Genomic DNA, 5061 nt, shown 5'->3' on the forward strand with positions numbered 1-5061 from the left:
CCGGTTGCCTGTACTTGGCGCGAGACTCGACCGAGTCTCTTGATAAACAAGAAAGATAGCAGATGGTCATAATGAATACATTAGTAATCGTAGTAGTAACAGTGCTAATTCTAGGAATAGCGGTAGTAATCGAGTGATAGAAATAGTAATAATAATAAGAATAACAATAGTGCCGTATAACAAGGTGATAATAGTAATAGTGACGGTAGTATAAGAAAATAATAATAAAAATAAAATAAGCAAATAGCGCTGGTGGGGTAATAGCAATATGTACATAGTAAAACATAATAATATTAGTAGTAGAGTAGCTAAGTGTTTAGAAGGAACGCATGGAGTGTAATTTTGAATGATTTCAAAGCAGTTATGTCCCGGATAGTGGTTGGTAGGGATCCAGAATCGGATCGCAGATATGAAGACCGAGTGCTGGTAAGATGAAGTGCGGTATCTAGGGATGATGAGATCGCATTTATGTGACCTAGTAATAGATGTCCCGCCAGTTCTGGAGGAGACAAAGTTTAGTTTGTCATAGATAAAGATCGGTTGGTTAATGTAAACGGCTTGATGAATAAGTATTCCTAGGAAATAATGACGTCGCTGGGTAACATTTAGCCATCTCAAGGCACGAAGACTCGGCGTGATATGATCATGTTTGCGCAGACCCAAAACAAAGCGAACACTGGCATTCAAAGCCCGCTGCAACCTGGTGTTTTCCTCGACTGTGATGTCAAGAAAGACTAAGGAGCAGTAGTCAATGAGAGGCAGAATCAGGGTCGAGACTAGTTGTTGTTTGAGTGATTTGGGCAGAGAGTGCCCGTTAGCCTTTAGTTGATACAAGGTTTTGAAGGCTTTGTTACAAATGTTAGTAACCTGTTCTTGCCAATTTAGAGATGGAAATATAATGACACCCAGGCTCTTCAATGAGTTCGAAAAGGGTATTACGCAATTCCCAACGACTACATTTGCTATGCAATCGGATCTAAGTGCGTTGATGTACCTAGAGGATCCGAGGATCATAGCCTTGGTTTTCGAAGAATTTAGCCGCAGTTTGTTATTGACAGCCCATTCACAAATACGTTCAATATCCTTGCTGATCCTCGCAATACAATCATCGATACTATTTGGGGTACAGTGAGCGTATATTTGTAAGTCGTCGACATATTTGACAAAAGAGCAGTTCAATATCCTCTCGTTGACATCTCGGATGTAGAGAGAGAAAAGCGTCGGGCCTAGGACAGAGCCCTGGGGAACTCCCGAAGAGACAGTAGACCAGCTAGAGATGCTAAGAGGAGTGCGAACAGCTTGGTTACGTTCCGTTAGGTATGACCAGAACCAATTTAAGGCGCTGCAGGAGAAGTTTGGGTGAGAAAGTTTGTGGATGAGAAGAGAATGGTCTACCGTGTCGAAGGCTTTCGAGAGATCGAAAAGTACCAACACAGTAACCATACGGTTATCAATTGCCTGTCGAATATCATCAGTGAGTTTGATAAGGGCGATTTGGGTAGAACCGCCCGAAACAAATCCAAACTGGGAAGGATCAGTGTAACCACAGCGCCCAAGATAGTTTAGCAGATCCTTTCGGACAATACGTTCAAGCACCTTCGAGAGTTCTCAGAGTAGAGAAATCGGTCTAAAGTCACTCGGCGCCAATGGATTTGGTTTCTTCGGCACAGGTACGACAATAGAACTTTTCCATGCCATAGGAAAGATTGAAGTAGAAAGAGAGGAATTAAAAAGATCCAATAGCACAGGAAAGAGAGATGCAGTGCAGTGCCTAAGGAATCGTCCAGGAAGGTTGTCAGAGCCATTTACGAGCGAGTCGGTGAACCTGATATGTTGTAGGAGAGCAGTAGGAGTTACATGCGCAAAGTAGAATTTCGAGTCGTCAAACGTAGAATTTTGGCTTAAAACGTCCGGAGCTACAAGAGGGGCAGAATTGAAAGCTGAACAGAAGAATTCATTTAGCACCTCCGGCGTGAGAGCAATAGTGCGAGACTTCTTAGAATTTGGAGCAATGCCGAGTCTTTTTAGCTCTTGCCAGATCAGCCTATAGTTTTTCAACCGCGCAAGGCGCTCATCACAATAATCAGCTTTAGCTCTGTTTATAAGAGTCTTAGCTTGTTTACGTAATCGTCGGTAAGCAGTACGGTCCACTTCGGAACGTGTGCGCCTAGCACTGGCACGTAATCTATTGCGGGACCGAATGATGTTTCGAATTTGATCAGTAAGCCATGGAGCAGAAGGACGCTTGAGGTTGATATCGTGCCATGGCGCAAACTTATCTAGTAAGAGAGTTAGTTGGTTGCTTAAATGTACTACTTTGTCCTCAATAGAGGGACAGGCTATCAGCAGTGACCAATCATGAGTAGTGAGTTGAGCCTGAAAAACCGCATCCTGTAGCCCTCGCCAATTTCTGGTTCTGATAATAGTTGAGGCAGGTAGTCGAGTACACTCAAATGCGTATTTAACGTAGATTAAGTCGTGAGCTGATAGGAAGTGAAGTGGAAGATGACCATGATTCAAGATTTTGTCAGCCGAGTCAGCCAAGCATAGATCTAACCAGGTATCGGAAGTCGCTGTGTGATGGGTGGTGCTAAATGGTACTAGGTACAAATTGTAGGTTAGAAACAGTTTTCGAATGTATATGATAATAATGACTTTAGAGACATAGTCTTGACAAATGGATGAGAAAATCAGCTCAAGATGGTTAGAAAAGGCCACTTTAGGCGGTCTATAAACGACACCTATTAAGAGTTTGGCAGTGTTAGGTTTGAGCGCTTCAATAAATAAAAAGTCCGGGCGTGGCGAGTACGTGGCAGTAGCGGATGATGCTACAACTTTGGTGTGGAAGTGTTCCCGTTCAAAAATACAGACTCCACCACCTTGTTTGATAGCTCGGTCGCATCGCAAAAGTTGATAACCAGGCAAGCCAACGACAGAATCATCGACATGTGGCTTGAGCCATGACTCCGAGATCAAAATCAAATCGTACTGGCCCTTGCCAAAGTAGTCCAGGAACTCACTGTAATGAGCAGAGAGAGATTGTGCATTTATATGGCAGATGTTTAAAGAGCCAGAAGGAGTCAAAGGAGGCGACGGTGATGGAGTTACCGGGTTTCATGACAGCCTGTCAATGTCTTCGGTATTCCTTATTTCAATGATAGTCGAGTCATTATCTTTTTTAACTTTCACAATGCCATTGCGTACCCAGACATATCGATAATTCCTGACTTTGGCTGCCTCTCGCGTGGTGCGTAATAGTTTATGTACATCAGGCGGAAGAAATTCATTAACGTATATATACGTATCAGGGAACGAGGTATTAATATCTTTCGCCTTAATGCTGCCTTTGAGACGCTTTGAATTGAGAACAGCATTTCTAATAGCTGTGGAAGAGAACCTAACGAATAGCATCTTAGGCTTCGTAGTTTGTGTAGTATTACGCATTCGCGAAAGTTCGACTATCTGTGTATCGTCAACAGTAATGCCCAAGAACGTAAATAATAACAGTACAGTGTTGCGGTCACGGACATTGTCCAATTCGGGCAATCCAGAGATAGTGAGATTAAATAGACACTTCTCGAACTCAAGTGTACGGATGCGTGCGGCCAATGGTTCGGTGACATTTAAAAAACAGAGAGAGAGAGAGAGAGAGAGAGAGACGAGCGGCATCCCCTTTGAGCGCAGTGCCAAAAAGCGGTTTCGGCGACTTTTGCGTCGAGGTTGATTCCAGGAAAAACGATACCCTTCTTATGCAGATTTCGGACGGCAGGCAACTCGACCTCAAACGTTATCTCGCAGTGGTCGCGCGTCAGCCTCCTTATCCCACTAAAAGGCATCAAGAATCCCCCATCCCCCGATTCGTCAGCCTTCTCATCCCACTGAGAGGCATCGAGAATCCCCCATCCCCCGATTCGTCAGCTTCCTCATCCCACTGAGAAGCTTCGCGAATTCCCCATCCCCCAGCCTCGTGCGAGAGCACCGGCGAGTTCAAAGTTATTCTAGAATTATCTATGTATCGGTTGTTCGAATGCGCAATACCGAACGTTATCTCGCAGAGTCGTGCGTCGAGAATGCGGTCCCTCATCCCCCCGAGGTGTCAAATTACTCGTGAGCACGCGCGCGACACAACTTCGTCGTCGGAGGAGGGCTAAGGAATATTCCGGAAGATGCATGATACTTGACATCGAATCCAGGAATCTCTGTAGGCGATTCGATTCATTGAAATCTGCGAAACCTCCCATTCCCATTTTAACCCTTGGGAGTTTCCTATAAAAGGAGGAGCTGAACGTACCTTCGTCAGTTTGCTGCAACAATTTGGCTGATACCGAATAAGAGAAAACAACGCGAGTTCGAGTACAGTTACTGTTAAGGAATATCACAGAAGTCAAACAGTCGATCGAAGCTAGAAGAGGTCGTAAAAATCTCATAATAAATTTGAAGAAATTCGATATTAATTGAACGCAATGGATTTCTCGACAATTAACAAAGTGAAAAAGTTGGCGGAATTAGAGATTCAAAAGGAATATAAGATTAGTTGTATTCGGAAAATCGAAACAAAATATGGAACGAGAGTAATCGTCGACATTGGAAACAGCTTCTCGACATTTCTACCAGCGAGGGTGTCTAAAGTCTTGAAAGACGATAACAATTTTTTCCAAAACATGGTGCGTGCTGCCGACGAAGATCGACTCCTCATGCGCTATCTCGGTGGGCAGTATAATCAAATTGAATTTCAATGTTTGTAATCGTGCTCTTAATATTACTATGTATACGTGTTAAATAAATATACAACTTGTTATTATATCTTATGTCTTTATTCACAATCAAAAATACATTCCAACAACCAATTCCTTAATAATTTAACGTTTTCCATCGAACATTGGAAATGGGAGGCATGATGATGCGAACAGCGAGTGAGTAAGGTCTTTCGCAGATTTTGCAGCAAAGGGCATCCCAGATCTTCCAGATCCGCGATGTGTTCGGTTCGTCCAATGAAAGCTCCCAACCAAACTTTCTTCTCCAATCCTTTTACATAGATCTTAGATGCATTTTGCAGAATAA

The sequence above is a fragment of the Cephus cinctus genome, unplaced genomic scaffold (assembly GCF_000341935.2).
Source record: "Cephus cinctus unplaced genomic scaffold, Ccin1 Ccin1_scaffold1923, whole genome shotgun sequence".
NCBI lineage: Eukaryota > Metazoa > Arthropoda > Insecta > Hymenoptera > Cephidae > Cephus > Cephus cinctus.